Raw genomic sequence first — 22041 nt, 5'->3', positions numbered from 1 at the left:
CACATTATAAATTTTACCGATTTAACACAACACACAAAAATATTTTCCTTTAGCAAATGAATTGTTGGCTGTTTTTAAATAACCATTAAAAAATGTAATACAATTACTCCAGAAAAGCCTAAATATAGTTCAATACAAAAATCTCTGTACTAAAGTAAGAAACATATATTACAGAAGTAAATTTACATAAAAAACAAATATCTCTTTTTAAAAAATTATATTACCAACATTCACACTCCAGTCTTGCACAGTGATGAATGTTAGTACTGTATAACTACAAAATTAAATTTGTTGCTTTTACAAAGTATTCTTCTTTTATTGTACAAATGTTAAATTACAACATGTGTTTTCATATCATATGTTATTATACCAACATTATTTATGTTATACTAACCAGACTTTTGTCACTGCTATAGAATTGTTTTATGATAGGTGTTCATGAAGTAAAACTTCATTTTCTCAACCTAACATGTTACTTTAAATTCTTTTATTTGAGTATTGTTGACATGTTACTTTCCGACAATTAAAATTCTCCACTCACAGATGCACTTTTCTATTGCAGAGACACAGAGAAAACATGTTCATGAGCATTTAAAATATCATTTAAGAATAGATTTGAGGGGTGCCTGGATGGCTTAGTCAGTTGAGCGACCCACTCTTAATTTTCGTTCAGGTCACGAATTCATGGGTCATGAGATAGAAACCCACATTGGGCTCCGCACTCAGTGGGCATCTGCTTGGGGATTCTATATCTCTGCCTCTCCCTCCCCACAGACACATGCATGTGCTCTTTCTCTGTCGAATAAATAAATAAATTTAAAAAATACATTTGAGAAAGTATGAATATGGTAGTTTTTTATTTTAACAGCTTTCCATTTTTATTGAAAAACATTGTACTGATCACATCTCCATTTTTAAGAGAATGGCCCAAAGATAAATAAATAAAAACATTTAAATAATTATAACATGTAATTATAGCATTATACATTAGTACAGGAATGAAGGCAATAACAGTGCTGTTGGGAGGGCAGATGACAGAGTACTAGTATTGCTTAGAGATTTGGGAAAGCCTTCATGAAAAATGTGATATTCAAAGTACGTATTTTCAGTTAAAAGTAGAGCTACCATATGACCCAGCAATTGTACTACAGGGTATTTACCCCAAAGATACAGATGCAGTGAAAAGATGGGCCACATGCACCTCAGTGTTCATAGCATCAATGTCCACAATAGCCAAACTGTGGAAAGAGCTGAGATGCCCTTCAACAGATGAGTGAATAAAGAAGATGTGATCCATATATACAATGGGATATTACTCAGCCGTCAGAAAGGATGAATACCCAACTTTTGCATCAACATGGATGGGACTGGAAGAGATTATGCTAAGTGAAATAAGCCAAGCAAAGAAAGTCAATTATCATATAGTTTCACTTCCTTGTGGAACATAAGGAATAACATGAAGGACATTAGGAGAAGGAAAGGGAAAATGAAGGGGGAGGATAAGAGGGGATAAGGAACCATGAGAGACTATGGACTCTGAGAAACAAACTTAGAATTTTAGAGGGGATGGAGTGGCGGAATGAGTTAGCATGGTGACTGGTATTAAAGAGGGCACGTATTGCATTGAGCAGTGGGTGTTATACACAAACAATCATGGAATACTACATCAAAAACCAATGATGTACTGTATGGTGACTAACATAACATAACAAAAAAAATCTTTAAAAAACCTGGACTACTTTCTTACACCATACACAAAAATAAACCCCAAATGGATGAAATACCTAAATTTGAGACTCCTAGAAGCAAACACAGGTAGCACCTCTTTGACCTTGGCCACAACAATTTCTGGCTAGACACATCTCCAAAGGCAAGGGAAACAAAGGCAAAAATCGGATATTGTAACTTCATCAGTATAAAAAGCTTTTGCACAGCAAAAGAAACAGTCAATAAAAAGGCAACCTATGGAATGGGAGAATATATTTGCAAATGGCTTAACAGATAAAGGGCTAGTATCCAAATTCTACAAAGACTTTATCAAAGTCAACACCCAATAAACAAAAATCCAGTCACAAAATGAACAGAAGACATGAACAGACATTTTTTCCAATGAAGACAAAGAAATGGCTAGCAGACACATGAAAGAAATACTCAACATCACTTGGCATCAGGGACATACAAAGAAAATCACAATAAGATACCACCTCACACTGGTCAGAATGGCTAAAATTAACAAATCAGGAAGAGCAGTTGTTGGTGAGGATGTGGGGAAAGGGGAACGCTTGCACACTATTGGTAGGAATGCAAAGTGATGCAGCCACTTTGGAAAATAGTATGGAGATTCCTCAAAAATTTAAATAGAGCTACACTATGATCCAGCAATTGTGCTACTAGGTATTTATCCAAAGGATACAAACATAGTGATTCAATGGGACACCTGCATCCTAATGTTTATAAAAGCAGTATCTGCAATAGCCAAAATATGAAATGAGTCCAGATGAATGGATAAAGAACAGGTGGTGTGTGTGTGTGTGTGTGTGTGTGTATATGTATATATATATGTGTGTGTGTATATGTATATATATGTGTGTGTGTATATATGTATATATATATGTGTGTGTGTGTGTGTGTATACACACACACAATGAAATATTATTTGGGCATCAAAAAGAATGAAATATTGTCATTTGCAACTATGTGGATGGAAATAGAGGGTATTATGATAAACAAAATTAGTCAGTCAGAGAAAAACAAATACCATATGATTTCATTCATATGTGGAATTTAAGAAACAAAGCAGAACATAGGGGAAGAGAAGCAAAATATAGTAAGATGAAAACCAAGATAGAGGCAAAGCATAAGAGACTCTTAACTATAGAAAAAAAAAATGAGGTTTGCTGGAGTGGAGGTAGGTGGGTGGATTGAGTAATTGGGTCATGGACATTAAGGAGGGACTTTATGTAATGAGCCCTGGGTGTTCTATGTAGCTGACGAATCACTAAATTCTACTGAAACTAATAATACAGTATGTGTTAACTAAATTAAATTTCAATAAAAGATAATATTATAAAACCAAGACTGTTCGAAGCACACTGTGTTGATTGGTCACCCCAGATTTATGATGAAATAATCCATATATATGTAACTGTTCATCTTGCCTCAGAGTAAAAAACTGAGTTATTTCACTTAGTAATATTTTAGTCCCTTTTAAGGGCTAACATGGTATTTATCTGGTTACACACCCCCAAAGTTATGTACCTTACATAATTCCCTATTCTTAAGTGTAATCAGAACCTGTGACTTGCTTCTGGACAATAGAATATGAAGAAAATTATAGGGGTTGTTAATTGGATAGTTACTTCCTTGAATAGGTTTTGTTATATAAGACTCTCTCCTAGCAGAATGGAGCTAGAGATTCTTATTCTAGGCTTGGTCTTGATGAAAACCACAGTGTTTTAAGAGGGTCTGTCAGAGGGCCATGTCACAAGTATACATTGCATCTAGGAACTGACAATGACTCGGTATCCAGCAACCAGCAAGGAAAGAAATGGGGCAGGAGGAGACTACCTGAGCTCCACAGCTGCAAGGACCAGGATTCTGACAACAACCATATGAACTTGCAAGAGAACCCAAAGTCCAAATGAGATTTAAGCCCACCTGATGCCCTTATTGAAGCCCTGTGTAAGACCCTGAGCAGAACACCCGGATAAACAATATCCAGACTCCTGACCCACATAACTGTGACATAATAAATGTGTATTGTTTTAGGTTGGTAAGTCTGTGATAATTTGCAGCAACAGAAAATTAATACATAGATCAAAACTAATTCTGAAGCTACCTGCATTCAAATCCAGCCAGTTTTCCCTCTTTACTTTCAATATTGGCCTTTATTCTTTTATTACTTAGATTTTCTTTTCTTGGATTTCCACATATATTGACCCACAATGAGTTCAGTACCACTCTTTTATTTTCTTCTCTTTCTAATTTCACAGGTCCCTTAAAATTCCCCAGTTTCTTCCCACTTCTTTCTTCCAGAATCACTGGTAAACATAGATGGTACCATCTATGTAATGTGTGCTGAGCAAATTACAAAAATCGGTTTTTATTCTAGCACACATCCTGCATTTTGTGTTCACCTTGCACAATTACCATCTTTAAAACTCCATATTTGCATTTCCTTAATTTACCTTTCTAATATCACTCATCAACTCACAGTAAATTTTTCTGTTTTGTTGAAAAATAACTGACATGCATCATTATAAATTTAAGGTGCACGTCATGATGGTTTGATTCACATATATTGTGAAATGATTGTCACAACAGGTTTAGTTAACATCCATCATCCCATATAGATAAAATAAAAAGTAGAAGGAATCTCTTTGTGATGAGAATTCTTAGGATTTACTCTTTTAACAACTTTCCTATATATCATACAGAAGTGTTAACTATAATAATCAAGTACACTACACACCTAATACTTATTTATCTTATAACTGGAAGTTTGTACCTTTTGACCACCTTCCTCCAGTTCCACCTCCTCTAACTCCCCACATCTGTTAGATTCCACACCTAAGTGAGATCATACAATATTTGTCTTTCCCTGTTTGACTTATTTCACTTACCACAATGCCTGCAAGATCCATCCATGTTGTTACAAATGGGAGGATTTCCTTGTTTTTTATGGCTGATAATATTCCTTTGTTTACATATACCACAACTTTTTAATCTATTCACCTATGGATGGACACTTATGTTGTTTCCATGTCTTAGTTATTGTAAATATTGCTGCTGTGAAAGTGATGATGCAGATATCTTTTTTAATTAGGGTTTTCATTTTCTTTGAACATACTCCTAGAAGTGAAATTGCTAGATCATACTGTAGTTCCATTTTTAGTTATTTGAAGAACCTCCACACTGTTTTCTGTAGTGGCCAATCTATAATCCCACCAACAATACAAAAGTGTTTCCTTTTCTCCACATCCACACCAGCATTTGCTTTCTCTTGCCTTTTTGATGATGCCAGCCTAACAGACACAAAGTGTTATCTTATTGTGGTTTTAATTTGTATTTCCCTGTTGACTATTGATGTTGATCATCTTTTTTCATGTACATGTTGGAAATTTTTTTATCTTCTTTTTTAAAATTATTTTTTATTATGTTGTTAGTCACCATACAATATGTCATTTGTTTTTTATGTAGTGTTCCAAAATTCATTTTTTACATGTAACACCCAGTGCTCCATGTTTATCCTCTTTGGAACAAAATGTCTATTCAGCTTTGCTTATTTTGGATTATTTGGGTTTTTTTGCAATTGAATTGTATGAGTTTTAAATATTTTGGATCTTAAACTCCTATCAGACATATACAAATATGGTTTACAAATATTATATCCTATTCCATAGGGTGTTTTTCATTTCATTGATGGCTTCTTTTGCTGTGCAGAAGCTTTTTAGATTGAGGTAGTCCTGATTGTTGACTTTTGATTTTGTTGTTTGTGTTTTAGGTCTGGTTTTAAAAAAAATCATTTCTAAGATCCATATCAAGGAGATTATTTTTATGTTTTCTTCTAGGAGTTTCATGATTTCAGTTCTTATATTTAAGTCTTTCATCCATTTTGAGTTAATTTTGTGAATCCTGTAAGATAAGGGTCAAGCTTCAATTTTTTTACATGTAAATATCCAATTTTGCCATTTATTGAAGATACCACCTTTTCTCGATTAAGTATTCTTGGCTCCCTTATCAAATATTAGTTGATGGTATATGCTTGGCTTTGGTTTTGTTACCTTGATTCTCTTCCACTGGTCTATTTGTCCGCATTTATGCCAGTTCCATACTGTTTTAATTATTCTACCTTTATAATATATCTTGAAACCGGGAAGTATAATGCCTCCTGCTTTGTTCTTCTTTCTCAGGATTTCTTTGGATATTGGGGTCTTTTGTGGTTCCATATAAATTTTGGGAGTGGGTTTTCTATTTCTGAAAAATGTCACTAGAACCTTCATAGGGATTGTATTGAATATATAGATGACTTTTTATAGTATGGATATTTTAACAGTATTATTATCCCAATCCATGAGCACAGAATACCTTTCCATTTATGTTTCCTCCAATTCCTTTCATCAATGCCTTATAGTTTTCAGAATAGAGAGCTTTCACCTCCTTGGTTAAATGTATTCCTAAGTATTTTATTGTTTCTGATGTTATTGTAAATGGGATCATTTTTTTTTTCTTTTTCAGAAAATTTGTTGTTAGTATATAGAAATGTTATTGATATTTATATATTAATTTTATATCCAGCCTTCCATGCTCATGGATCAGAAGAATAAACATTGTTAAAATGTCTATACTGCCTAGAGCAATCTATACTCTCAATGCCATCCTGATCAAAATTCCACTGGCATTTTTCAAAGCGCTGGGACAAACAATCTAAAATTTGTATGGAACCAGAAGAGACACTGAATTGTTAAGGAAATGTTGAAAAAGAAAAACAAAACTGGGGACATAACATTGCCTGATTTCAAGCTTTACCACAAAGCTGTGATCACTGAGACAGCATGATACTGGCACAAAAACAGACACATAGACAGGTGGAACAGAGTAGAGAGCTCAGATATGGACCCACAACTCTATGGTCAACTAACCTTCAACAAAGCAGGAAAAAATATCCAGTGGAAAAAATACAGTCTCTTCGGTAAATGGTGCTGGGAAAATTGGACAGCTATGGATAGAAGCATGAAATTTGACAATTCTCTTACACCATACACAAAGATAAACTTGAAATGGATAAAATACCTCAACATGAGGCAGAAATCTATCAAAATCCTAGAGAAGAACATTGCCGGTAACCTCTCTAACAACAGACACAGCAACTTCTTTCAAGACTTGTCTCCAAAGGCAAAGGGAAAAAAAGCAAAAATGAACTTTTGGGACTTCATCAAGATCACATGCTTCTGCACAGCAAAGAAAACAGTCAACAAAACAAAGAGGTAACCCAGAGAATGGGAGAAGATATTCGCAAATGACACTACAGACAAAGGGCTGATATCCAAGATCTATAAAGAACTCAAACTCAACACCCACACAAAAAAGGTAATCACGTCAAAATATGGGCAGAAGACATGAACAGACACTTCTCCAAGGAAGACATACAAATGGCTAACAGACCCGTAAAAAAATGTTCACCATCAGTAGCCATCAGGGAGATTCAAATCAAAACCTCACTGAGATACCACCTTATACCAGTTAGAATGGCCAAAATTAACAAGACAGTAAACAACAAGTGTTGGAGACGGTGTGAAGAAAGGGGAACACTCTTATACTGTTGGTGGAAATGAAAGTTGGTGCAGCCACACTGGAAAGCAGTGTGGAGATTCCTTAAGAAATTAAAAATAGAGCTACCCTATGACCCTGCAATTGCAATACTGGGTATTTACCTCAAAGATACAGATGTAGTGAACAGAAGGGCCATCTGTACCCCAATGTTCATAGTGGCAATGGCCACAGTCACCAAACTCTGGAAAGAGCCAAGATACCTTTCAACAGACGAATGGATAAAGAAGATATGGTGCATATATACAATGGAGTATTATGCCTCCATCAGAAAGGATGAATACCCAACTTTTGTATCAACATGGACAGGACTGGAGGAGATTATGCTGAGTGAAATAAATCAATCAGAGAGTCAATTATCATACGGTTTCACTTACTGATAGAGCATAGGGAATAACACAGAAGACATTGGGAGCTAGAGAGAAGAAATGAGTTCGGGGAAATCAGGGGGGAGACGAACCATGAGAGACTGTGGACTCTGAGAAATAAACTGAGGGTTTTGGATGGGAGAGGGATGGGGGTTAGGAGGGCCTGGTGGTGGGTATTAAGGAGGGCACATATTGCATGGAGCACTGGGTGTGGTGCATAAACAATGAATCTTGGAACCCTGAAAAAATGAAATAATTTTTTTAAAAAATATATCCTTCAACTTTACTGAGTCCATTGACTAGCTCTCAGGATTTTTTAAAAAAGATTTTATGTATTTATTTGAGAAAGAGAGACCACAAGCAGGAGGAGCAACAGAGGGAGAAGAAGAAGCAGGCTTCCTGATGAGCAGGGAGCCTGATGCAGGGCTCAATCCCTGGACCCTGGGATCATGATCTGAGCTGAAGGCAGACATTCAACTGACTGAGCCACCCATGTGCCCCAGTTCTAAGGGGTTTTTGTTTGTTTGTTTTGTTTGATTCTTTAGGATTATCTATATATAAAATCATTTCATCTGCAAATGGAAACAAATTGTTCCTTCTACTTTTGATGCCTTACATTTCTTTTTCTTGCCTAACTGCTCTAACTAGAACTTCCATTACTATGCTGAATAAAAATCGTGATAGTGGGGACCCCTAGGTGGCTGAGTCAGTAAGCATCTGTCTTTGGTTCAGGTTGTGATCCCAGGGTCCTGGGATCAAGTCCCACCCACATTGTGCTCTTTGCTCAGCATGGGGCCTTCTTTTCCCTCTGCCCCTCCCCTTGCTTGTGCACTCTCTCTCTCTCTCTCTCTGATAAATAAATAAATAAATAAATAAATAAATAAATAAATAAAATAGTTTTTAGAAATGGTGACAGTGGGCACACTTGTCTTGTTCCTGATCTTAGAAGAGAAGATTTTAGGGGTGTCTGGGTGGTTTGATCAGTTAAGTGTCTGCCTTCAATTTAGGTCATGATCTCAGGGTCCTTGGATCGAGCCCCGGGTTGGGCTCCCTGCTCAGCAGGGGAGTCTGACTCTCCCTTCCCTTTTACTTCCCCCTCTCCCCTGTTCTCATGTTATCTCTCTCAAATAAATAAATGAAATCTTTTTAAAAAAGAAAAAAGTTTTTAGTCTCTCACTATTGAGTATAATGCTAGATGTGGGCTTGTCCCATATGGATTTATTATGTTGATAATATGTTCCTTTTATGTCTAATTTGTTAAGTGTTTTTATCATGAGCTGATGTTGAATTTTGTCAAATGCTCTCTCTGTGTCTATTGAGATAATCATCTTTTTCCTTCATTCTATTAGTGTGATGTATCACATTGACTAATTTGCATATGTTGAACCATCCTTGTATCCCAGGGATAAATCCCACTTAATCATGGTGAATGATCCTTATAACATGCTAATTAGTTTGGTTTGCTAGTATTTTATTGGTAATTTTTGCATCTATATTCATCAAGTATATTGGTCTATAATTTCTTAGTAGTGTCCTTTTCTGGCTTTGGTATTAGGATATTAGGATAATTAGGATAATGCTGGGCTTGTAAAATGAGTTTGGGAGTGTTCCCTCCTCTTTGATTTTTTGGAAGAGTTTGAGAAGGATTGGTGTTACTTCTCCGTCAAATATTTAGTAAAATTCACCAGAGAAGCAGCTAGTCCTGGGTTTTCCTTCATTGGGAGATTTATGAAAACTGATTCATTCTCCTTACTAGTAATTGGTCTGTTCACATCTTCAAATTTTCCTGATTCAGTATTGGTAGGTTGTATGTTTCTAAGAATTTGTCCATTTCTTCTTGGTTTTGCACTTTTTTGGCATGGAGTTTTTCATAACAGCCTCTTATGATCCTTTGTATTTTTGTGGTATCAGTTGTAATATCTTTTCATTTATAATTTGATTGATTGATTGATCTCTTTTTCCCTTGATTAGTCTAACTAAAAATTTGTCAATTTTACTTATCTTTTCAAAGAACCAATTCTTAATTTGGATAATCTTTTCTATTGTTTCACTGTTCTTTATTTCATTCATTTCTGCTCTAGTGTTTATTTTTTTCTTCCTTATGCTAACTTTGGGCTCATTTTGTTTTTCTTTTTCTAGTCGCTTAAGGTCTACAGTTCAGTTGTTTATTTGGGATATTTCTTGCTTTTTTAACTAAGACATTTTTAATTTAGACATTTATTGCAATGAACATTCCTCTTAGAACTGTTTTTGTTGCAAACCACAAGTTCTAGTAGTTTGGATTTCCATTTTCATTTGTCTCAAAAAATTTTTTAAATTTATTATTTATTTCCCCTTTAACTTTTTCTTCAATCCCTTGGTTGTTCAGGAAAGTATTGTTTAATTTCAATGTATTTGTGAACTTTCCAGGTTTTTTTCTTATTATTGATTTCTAGTTTCATTCTATTGTGGTCAGGGAAGATACTTGGTATGATTTCAATCATCTTTAATTTGCTAAGATGTATTTTTCAGCCTAACATATGATCAATTTCTCCTTGAAAATGATCCATGTGTATTTGAGACAATGTGTATGCTACTGTTATTGAATAGAGTGTTCTGTATATATCAGTTAGGTCCATTTGGTCCACAGTGTTGTTCAAATCCACTGTTTCTTCATGGATTATCTGTCTGGATAATCTATTTTTGAGAGTGGGATATTATGTTTTCAACTATTATTGTATTTCTGTTTATTTCTCCTTTTAGATCTATTTTATATATTTAGGTGCTCCAATGTTTGGCATACAAATATTTAAAATTGTTACATCTTCTTGATGGGTTGACTCCTTCATCATTTTGTAATGGCATTCTTTGTCTCTTTTTACCATTTTTACTGTAAAGCCTATTTTGTCTGATATAACTACCAGTGTTTTTGTTTGTTTGTTTGTTTGTTTACCATTTGTTTGAATATCCCATCACTATCAGTCTATGTGTGTCTTTAAGGCTAATGTGAGTCTCTTGAGAGCAACTTATTGTTGGATCTCACTTTTTTTTCATGTAGCTATTCTATGTCTTATCATTGGAGAATTTAATCTATTTATGCTTAAAGTACTGTTTACAGGTAAGGACTTACTGTTGCCATTTTGTTAATTCTTTTCTGGTATTTTGTAGATTCGCTGTTTTGTTTTTTTTTTCTTATCCTGCTGTGTTTTTTGTGTATATTTTAATGTATTTTGTATCAGTGTAATTTGACTTCTTTATCATGTTATTTTGTGTAGTTGCTGCAGCTTTTTCTTTGTGGTTACTATGAGGATTACATAGTAAGGTTATATCATAACACCTTATTTTTAAGCCACTAACAACTTAACTTCAATGTAAGTCTTAAATTTTACACATTTATTTTTACTCCCCTTTACATTTTCGGTTACTGCTGAAATACTTTACATTTTTTTACTGCATAGCTAATAATGGATTATTGTAGCAACAGTTATTTTTACTACATTCATTGTTTTTATTTTTAAACTAGAATTGTAAGTGGATTATGAACCACCATAACCAAGTTACAGAATCTAACTTTGACTATATGCTTACCGTTGAGTGGATTTTACATTAACTTCTAATGTTTTCATGATGTTAATTAGCATCCTTTTACTTTATTTTTTATTTTTTATTTAAATTCAATTTGCCAGGATATGATACATTAGTTTGCATCCTTTTACTTTCATTCGAATAACTCGTTTGAGTAGTTCTTGTTAGGCAGATCTAGTGGTGATGAAATCCTTCATTTTCTGTTTGGGAAAGTCTTTATCTGTCCTTCATTTCTGAAGGACAGCTTCACCAGGTATAGTATTCTTGGTTGATAGGTTTTTTTCTTTGAATATTTGAATCTGTCATTCCATTGTCTCCTGACCTGAAATGTTTATTTTGAGGAATCTATCCTTAGTCTTGTGGAGATTTTCTTGTATGTAACTTCTCTTTCTTCTGTTGCTGCCTTTAAAATTCTTTTTTTGTCTCTGACTTCTGATGCTTTAATTATAATGTGTCTCAATATAGCTCTATTCAGGTTCAACTTATTTGGGATCTTTAGGGCCTTGTGGATCTGTCTGTTTCTCTTCCCAAGTTCAGGATTTTTTTTCTATTTCTCTTCTCCTTCTATAATTCCCATAAAGTGAATATTGCATATTTTTTTGTGCCTAAGTCTTGTAGGTTTTTTTCACTCTTTCATTTTTTATAACATTTTTTGCTCCTCTGACTAAGTGATTTCTAATGTCCTATCAAGTCACTGATTCTTTCTTCTGCATGGTTGAGTCTCCTTTTGAATCTATCTATTGAATTCTTCATTTCAGTTATTGTATTTTTTTTAAATTTTAGAGAGAGAGAGTGAACAAGTGGAGGGGAGGAGCAGAGAAGGAAGGAGAGGGAAGGGGAAGAATCTCAGACAGACTACATGCTGAGCATGAAGCCTAGTATGGGGCTCAATTTCATGACCCTGAGATCATGACCTGAGCCAAAACCGAGAGCTGGATGCTCAGCTGACTGAGCCATCCAGGCATCCCTCAGTTATTGTATTTTTCAACTCTAGGATTTCTGGTTTTTTTATGGTTTCTATTTCTTTGTTGAATTTCCTGTTTTGTTCATGTCTTGTTTTGCTTATTTTCTTTAGTTGTCTCTGTGTTCTTTTAGTTGCTAATCTTCTTTAAGAGTATTACTCTGAATACTTTGACAGTTCATAAATATCTATTTCTTTAGGATGAGTTATTGGAGCTTTATTAGTTTCCTCTAGTGGTGACATATTTACCTGATTTTTCATTATCTTTTATTCCTTATATTGGTATCTACACATTTGAGTAGTTGAGCTTTTCTTCCAGACTTTATAAGTTTCCTTTGGTAGAGACATATTTTCACCATTCAGTGCAGTCTGGTTTTCTGGGTGTCTTCTGGTAGTGTCCTTGATCAGGTGGGACCTTCTATTAGGGTATATTTTGGGGTGAGGCAACTGTTTAAGCTCTGAAGTCAGGACTAGAGGGGGTTGTATCACTGACTGAGAACAGTTATATAGGACTGCTGGCTTGGTTCCCTGCTCATGTGAAACTGTAGCATGGGCACTGGGGTTGCCCTGAATCTCTGGTTAGGCTTACTGCATGGCTGGGCCTGAGTACTATATTCAATAGTAAATGGGACTATAAATTAGCTTTCCTGCTTTAGCAGGGCAGCAGGTTGGGATCCAGGGGATGGGGGACTCCAGTCATGCAAATGTATGACTGAATCCCCTGGTCAGGTGAGGCCACTAGTTTTTCTCTGCAGGTAGGAAAAGCCACAGGCTGTGCTCTTTGTTCAAGTGCCACTGTGAGCAAGAATTTTGGATGAACTACACAGTTTCCTATGTGTTTTGGTTAGATTCCCTTGTCAGGAAGGCTGAAGACTATATTAACCAATGAGTGGGGCTATGAATTAATTTCCATTCCCAGGTGCAGCAGGAGAAGCAGTTCTTAAGCTGATAAAGCTCTTTGTTTTCTTAACTTAAGGCAACACAGCCCCAAGTTCCCTGGCTACACAGGGCCTCTGGCTTTCTTCTGGTGTCTGTTGACTCTGCCTGCCTATCTCTCAGCTTGATCATTGCTGGGTTACACAGCTTCCAGGTCTTATAGCGAGCCATTCTGTTCAGATGGGGTTGGGAAATACTCTCCACAGTGGGTGGAGCTATGTCTCAGTTTCCTTGTTTGGGCAAAATAAGGAGGGGTCCCTCCAAGCCTCTCACCCTTTTCACAAACAGGCTTTCCAGTTTGGAGGATCTGAGAGCTACAAATTAATGCCCATGCCTGGACTATAAATTAATCCCCCTGCCTGGGCATAGCAGGGGAATCCTTCATGCCTGGTACTTGCTTTGTTCTGGGGGCAATTGGCTCCATGTGCCTCTCAGCTGGAGAATTGTTGGACTATATAGCTTCCATGTGATCTTGCCAGCCCCTACGGCAGATGGGGCCAAGAGACACTCTCCCCATTCAGGGGTTTGCCTGGAAATAAGCAAACTGACACTAAGGTTTGCAAAACTCACTTGAGAACCCAAATCAGGCGGATCTTCATTCCAACAAGGTCTCTAGTCAAAAGGTGCCATCAACTTGGCTCTTCAGATGAGCAGAACTGCTAGTTGGGATTACTACTTGGGCACTGCAGATATGAACTCAGTTTTCCAAGATTTGTGTACTGGTTGTTGCAAGCTCCCTGCCTTCTCTTTCACAGATTGCCAGTGGTTGAGACCTGCATATTCCACTGTAGTCTCCATGGGGTGAGACCACATTAGGGAGCTCCACAATGCTAGGGGTTAATGCTAGGGACAATGCTAATTGTCTCCTGGGCATTTTATTTCCCACTGGAGGAACCGGAGACTCAGGGGAGACTTCTTCAAGTGGTGCCATCTTAGTCTCTGTGGGCACAGGCGGGTGCTTCAACCTCAGTCCTGTGTTCTAGGATTTTCTCAGTGGTGTCTTGTTCATTAATAGTCATTAGTTGTTCTTCTTGTGAGGGAGAGTGAAGTCAGGAAAGCCCTATATTACTCTCTGAGTGATATCACTCCACACAGTGGGTTTTTGGGAGAAGGTTATTTTGTCATGTGATCAACTTAATAATGCCCCTCAAAAAAACTTCAATATGTAAACAAACACGTTATTAATTTTTGCTGAACTAGTCCATTTTTCTATAATTTATTGTATTTCAAGAAAATTTATAAAGATAACTTTTAGGTGATAATCCATTTCATTATTCTTTTCTTTTTTTTAAAGATTTTATTTCTTTATTTGACAGACAGAGATCACAAGTAGGCAGAGAGGCAGGCAGAGAGAGAGAGGAAGGGAAGCAGGCTCCCCGCTGATCAGAGAGCCCGATGCGGGGCTCGATCCCAGGACCCTGAGATCATGACCTGAGCCGAAGGCAGAGGCTTTAACCCACTGAGCCACCCAGGTGCCCCTCATTATTCTTTTCTGATTGCTATTTCTACTTTTACAGAGAAACACAGTTTGCAATTAATTTCAATCAGTAATATGTCTTGTAACTACAGATCAGCAATTAATGAGTGTTCAGCATTAGCTTGAGCAGTGTATTATTTCATGTATTAAGTACACCAAAACATGAAATAAGAGTTGCCTTGTTAAACTATGACAAGTTAATGATTATAATAACATAAATTCATTCTGACCTCTGAATTAGTCTCATGGCATTTAACCAGTCTTCCTTCGATATCATATCTCCTTTCTAAAAATTGCACATTAAATAAGATATATATGTACATATATATTTTTTATTGATACATATGAAGTATTACATAGACTATAATTTTTACTTATAGTACTCATATGTATGACTCATACATACTTTATGTATACAAAATATTATATAAATAAGGTATATTCACGCATATGGACTATTAAATATACTATACCCTTGACTCATATTTCCTAGCCTAATTTTACAAATGGAATAATAGTAGTAACAAGTTTTTATAAACTAAGCTTTCCATCTTCATCTCAACTGATACTTTCATATCATTTTGCCATAGCAAAGTCTTAGCATTCATTGTGTTACTTTTACTTGAATTATAGTGATGACAACCACATATAGAAATTGAAATGTACAATACATACAGAGTGGCTTTAAGCGTGTGGTTGAAGAATACTTGTTCTCATAATTTGTTTCAAGTTTAGCTGTTTCCAGAGAGCCATCCCAGTTATAAGATGGATAGATGTAAGGATTGTCCTCTTTGGGTTCATGAATCATAAGCTATTTGAAATTTAAAAATAAATATGAAATATTTCATTGTACTTTAAAAAAAAACGAAAACACGTAGTGTTAAGTGTTATAATAAAATAGATTCTTACCATATTATACAGGAAGTAAATTAATGAAATCATCCAGAAGTCACATCAGACTGATTTAACAATAAAATAATGGCATCCTCATAAAACAAAGAAAACCGTTCTCCTTTTATTCAATTTCTCACTAGGGTTTTGTTAAGGAATATTTCCTGTTCTTTCTTAGAATGTTTGAGAAATTATTATGATATTTAGATAAATGAAGGAAGTACAATTATAAAAATCTTATAGATTAATTTGGTCAGTGCTGACTTTTTCTTAGGAAATTTGTCAAAGAGTTATCTTCTAATCTGGCATAAATACAGCTATGTAGATATTTATGGTTAGAAACATTATTATCTCTGACTATGCCTCTTCCTATCTGCAAGCCCACCTCTTACTGAAAGATAAATGCATAAAACTCTCTACTAAAATTCTTTCCAAATAAGATTAAGCTTTTTTTTCTTTTTCAATATTTACAAATTTTAACTTTCCTTTTAAGAGAGCTTACTTGTAATTTCTTCCAGAGAACTTTGGTGGTGGAGGTACAGGACTTCTGGGAAGGATGCTCTGATGGGATGAGCTCCAGGGGTTCTGCACATAGAGGAAGGAAGGAAGGAAGGAAGGAAGGAAGGAAGGAAGGAAGGAAACGTTTAACCATGATTTTAAGGAAATTTGAAACAGCATAACCTACATTGATTCTACCTGCTAAATATTTAAATGTCAAGGTAGCTCCAGGCAAGATTCTTATAAATGACACATAAACAAAGGTATTGCTAAAAAAAAAAAATGCTTACTGATAGTGACAACTTAGCAAGCTTATCTCACATTTCTGTCATCTATCATCTATCTATTATCTATCTATTATCTATCATATATCTACTTATCTATCTATCATCTATCCATCATCTATTTATCTATGATGGAGAATGGCTTACTGAAGGAGATATAGAAATGGAAGATTCACTTCAGCTGTCACTCTAAGCATTAAGTGACCTTTCTATCCAAAAGAATTAAATATAAACCCCCCTTCCCATTGTTACAGTGTGGAAGACATACCCAGAGAAAATGCAGTTGACAAAAGTAACTCAGACTGAATTTTGAGAGCTGCAGCCTCAAATAGTGACAGCATACTGCAGAAAATTTTGGAGGGAAGCTAATACATACAAATCAATTTTTAAATAGTTGGTACTTAAACACTAAACTTTAAGTGCATTAGCAAAGAATAAGTTGTAATAATTATGGGCATTGAAACAAGATATTGGCATTTTATCACAGATATGAGGCACATAACAGTGTATCCAGACCAGATCTACACAAAGCTTATTCTTATAGCCACACTGGTTATGTGTGGGTACATAACATTGTGACATGGCCATTTTGATGGAGCCACATTGAAATCAAGGATATTTTTACATTGCTACTTTGATAGAGATATTTTGACATGGAGAAATTTGATGCAGACTATAAAACATTGTACTTTCTGATTAAAAAAAAGATTAATATGTGAAATATGCACCATGACTCATTCCTAAGTTTCAACTCATGTCCACAACCACCTCTGGGGAGTGGGGAATCTTGGACTGGTAATAATATCAGAGATGAGATAAAAATTGGGTGTTTGGAAAGATGAACTGATACAAACAAGAAGAATGAGACGTACCCATTATTTCTCCTCTGTTGTCTAATTATCTTTGTTCTGTCTTTGGGCCTTCCTTTTCTGCTTTGTTTTTGCGATCTTCTTTAAAATAAAACAAAAGACCACAAAAAAACAAAAGAAGAAAACCATGACTCTTGAAAGTGTGATTTCTATGAAGCTTGAGAAGAAAGCTTCACTTGTGTCTATAGCCAGTCCCTCTGGTCTTTGATCCCTGATGTCATAGTAGTCAGAATCAAGGATTCCTGACCATTCCATACATTACGTCTTAAAAGGGCTACCTTTCTTTCCATTGTGGACCTAACTTCATAAGTCCAGGTCTTTTTCTCTAGCAAGCAAGAGAGAATAGTATTTCTGATGTGACGAAAAGAGGCTTATCTAAAATTTGGCCTTGGGAGACATAAACTAGATTCTCTAGCTTTAGCAGTGTGTATATACTGGGAAGAATACCATAGAAAAAAGTAGGGGGGGGTCTCAACATGTAGAGGGGATTTTATGTACCTCTCATTTGCCCAGTTTTGGTTTAATTTAAAGTCATTAATGCAGACCCAGTCCTTGGTTCAACTAGGTAAATGTCAAAAAGTGTTTTAGGTAGAATGTAAGCATAGAAAATTATAGAGTAGAAGACAGGGCCACACTGACAGGGTGAGATTATTTTTGAGACCTAAAGGTACTGGTGATGGTAGTGGCGATAGCAGTGTGGCATTCTACTCTGATGAGCACATGGGGATCCAGAAAGAACGGCAACTAACTACAGAAGACAATTTTCTCCAGAGTCAGTGACTTATCAAACCCCTGAGGCAGGGTGATAATATACTGTATTGTACAAATCAGAACACTAAGGTGTGTAATGGGGACTGTTAATGTTTACATTGGAACAATCAATAGAAAGTGGGACTATCCTGATCACTCTATCTTGAAGTTACCGTTTTGAAGAGAGCTGAGCCTCTTAATCTTTTTCAGAAACACAGTCAGTGTGGCTTTCACTTTCTCCATCAAAAGTAATTCCTTTTCCATATTTTATTTAAGAAAATCTTGAAATATCCTATTTGGTATTACATAACCAAAATCATTAATTCCATTACTCAGCACCCATAGTAAGGTTGATGATGTGAGAGTGTGAGACAGATGTGTTCAGTAGAACATTAAGCCATGGTCTAGCATGACAATTTCAAAGGACAAAGAAAAATCATGTGGAGGGGCCCATTAAGACATGATAAGGAAAATCAGCAGATTCACATTTGAATTCACGATCAAAGAACAAAACATCATCTGAGGATCGGGAAAAGTAAAGAAATCAAGAGAAGTTTCTGGAGCTCTCTGATGACATTCCAACAAGCAAAAAAAAAAAAAATTGTGTGCAGGAATATACATGAACGGTCCATCTAATCTGGCTGGGACTGCCTGACTAGGTGCCCCATGTATTGGAATTCAAACAAAGCAGTTCTCCTTTCCAGTGTCAATAAAGTTTTTCCAATTGTTATAGATTAAGGCTCAATTTAGGACAGCGATACCCAGAACCAGGAGTAGACTGCACCACAGGGGACTGGATCTGATTTTTTCAGATGAACTTCAGGTTTGAAAATCTGTGATAAAAATTTTTGTAAAGGGTCTGATAGCACTGCCTAACCATACTACAATTCATTAATTTATTAATACTCCTATTCTCTGAGACAATTCTTTCACCACACCCTCTCTCCACAAACCTCCAACTTCTCCTCCATCTCCTTTATTTTCAGTTGATGATCTTACTTTTTATTTTGACTAAGAAAATACAAATTATTACAAAAGACTATTTTTATCTTCCCACCACCAAATTACCAACCTACCTTCCTCTGTGTCCATTAAATCTATTTGGATAAAGTATCTGTGCTTGTATGAAAGACCAACTCTTCCAAATGTGCTCAGGATCCTTCTTCATCTGGCCCTCTCAGGACTTTATTTATGTAATTATTCCCATTTTATCTTGTAGTAAAACTTTTATCCTTCATTACTGGGTCATCCTTATTGATATATAGACTTTCATTACAAAAAAAAAAAAAAAACTTAACTCCACATTATCTCCCAGCTACTACCTCATTTTTCTGCTTCCTGTCACTATAGAACATTTCAAAATAAATTTGTCCACCCTTATTGTAGCCACTCCCTAACCTCTCTTTCACTTGTCAATCCATGCCAGGATTGTTTCTATGGCCATTACTCTGCTAAAACAACTCTTGTTAAGGATATCAACTACCCCATTTTGCCAAGTCCAATGTTATTTCTCTCTTCATCTGACTTTTCTCTCAGTAGCATTAAATAATAGAATTAAATATAGTTGGTTATTCCCTAATTCTTGAAATACTTTCTTTTCTATCTTTGCTCCCATGATACCACACTCTCTTTTTGCTCTTATTGCTTTATGTGATCTGTCCCAGTTCCTTTTGCTGGTCCAGATGCTCCTTCATTACCTGATTACTAAATGTTGGAACACCTGAGGTCTTGTTACTAACCTCTCTTTTTCTCTATATCTACACTCTGTCCATAAGTCCAGTAACATGACTTTAAATAGCACCCATACCCTAATGACTATCAAATTTCTATTTCTACTTCAAAATTGTTTCCTGGGAGCCAGATTTACATATCCAACTGCCTAACACAAGACTTCCACTTGGATATTTAGTAGGTGTCCCCAACTAACCATTTCAAAACCGAAAATTTCATCCCTCCCCCCACAAAACACCCCTGTTCCTCCTCCAGTGTTCCCCCTTCATTCAGCTACTTAAACCAAAATTTTTGGTCACACTTAGTCTCTCTTTTTCCCCTATGTCCCATGTCCAATCTATCAGTAAACATTCCACTTCTAAAATAGATTACTTCTTTTTCTTTCCACTGTCAGTTTCTAGTCCAAGATATCAATCAATTTCTTTTGGACTTCTGTCAGATTTTGAACTTTTCTCTGTCCTTCCAGTTGTGGAACCCTGAAAACCATTCTCTGCACAGCATTCAGAATCATTCCTGTGAAGAAAGCCCTCTAATGTGATTTTCCATTGAGCCGGCAATAAAACTAAATATCTTAACAATATCCTGTGAACTTGCTCTTTCTGCTTAGTTCTTTCCCTGGCTTTTTTTTTTTTTTTTTTTTTTGGCAGAGGAAGAGGAGCAGAGAGAGAAGGAGAGAAGATTAAGCAGACTCTATGCCCAGTGTGAAGCCCAACATGGAACTCAATCTCACAACTTCGAGACGATGACCTGAGCCAAAATCAAGAGTCATACTTAGGTGTTGAGCCATACAGGTGCCTCTTTCCCTGACTTTCTGTACAAAGGGTTTTGCTCAGATTTCAGTCTCAATTCAAATATCATCTCTTCAAAGAGTCTTCCCATCTAACATTGTCCACTTCCAAGTCACATCACCCTGTTTTCTGTAGTTTTATAATTTATAATTTATCACATTAAATTATAAATTTTATAATTTATAATTTATCTAAAATTATCTTATTTGCTTCCTTCTTTGTTAACTGTCTGCCTCCTCTCCCTCCCCACAATGGAAAACCCATGAGAATAAGACTTAATCTCAGATACCACTGTATCCACAGGGTATACAACAGTTCCAAGCAGATAGTAGGCAATCATTTTTTGTTGTTGTTGGCTGGATAAATGAATGATGATGTCTAATAAACACTACTGAGTGTGGTTCTATGCTGAGGACCAAAGGAAATAATAATGGTTTCTTCTAATATGGAGTCTGTGCTCCCTTTGTTATGATCTATACTTTAAAGGCCAATTCATGTATTTATCTTGAAAGAATACTAATCCCAGATGAGGAATAGTCTGAAAAATAAATAAATAAATAAATAAATAAGGTTTATCTGGTTGTCTTTGGACCTCCATTGCTTTTTATGAGTTTTCAATCAGAACCAGTCTACTGTTTATGCAGGATCTTTTATATCTCAATCATTCTGCCTGCCTACCTTTTGATACCTTTGTGTCCTCATAAGGAGAATAAGAATGAGAAATAAAATTTGGTTCTCAAACTCATCAATTTGTCTTCCATTTCCAACTTTAATCAAAAGCTAGTAGCAGAAAAAGATACTGTGAAGGGGAATTTGATTATTTTCTAGAGATAAAATATATACACATTTCCTCTTGCCTCACTTCCTGGTCAAGACAAAAGATATTTAGATATTGAATATTTAAGATCTAGTGAATATGGGTTATTCATCCAGGAAATACATGAGTCAAAGAAGTGGAAGAAAGGGAAAGAAACAGGTAGTCTTCAATCCCTTACTCTAGGGTTACTACAATAATCAGAAAGGAGCTGTTTCTTTTCCTGCTTCTGCCTCCTAATAATAGTTTTGTTTACCAAAATTAGTCTCTTTTTGAACTCTTATGGGTCATCTGTGAAGTGAATATTTACTTTCTTAATATTCTTTAATTCATGCTAGGCTGGCCTGGGAACTTTGAGAAAAGTTTCACATCCATGATTTTAAAAAATCCATAAATATTATAGAAAGTACATATAAATGGAACAAAAATAACTCATTGGAACCACAACCATAAAACAGATCAAGTATATCTCTACAAAATTCTCCTTGACTCCAACTCTAAATTGGTTTACTAAGTTATTTTCTTTTCTTCCTTTCCCTGTTCTTTTCTTTGTATTACAGTTTATTTCTATCACTAGTCACAATTGTGATATTTTCCTTAATTTTGTTTAACTTCTTTAACGTTTTCCCCCAGTATATTCTAACTGGAAAAAGTGGGCACATATTTTGGTCATCTATTAATTTGTAGCATCTTGCACTCACAGGCAAGGTACTAGGAGAGCATAAAAAATGAATGTGGTAGTACCTGTCATCAAGGACCTCACAAACTAATAGGAAGAAAA

This window comes from Martes martes (genome assembly GCF_963455335.1).
Source record: "Martes martes genome assembly, chromosome: X".
In the NCBI taxonomy this organism is placed as follows: Eukaryota; Metazoa; Chordata; class Mammalia; order Carnivora; family Mustelidae; genus Martes; species Martes martes.
The sequence above is the reverse complement of the archived record's forward strand: the minus strand, read 5'-3'. Positions refer to the sequence as shown.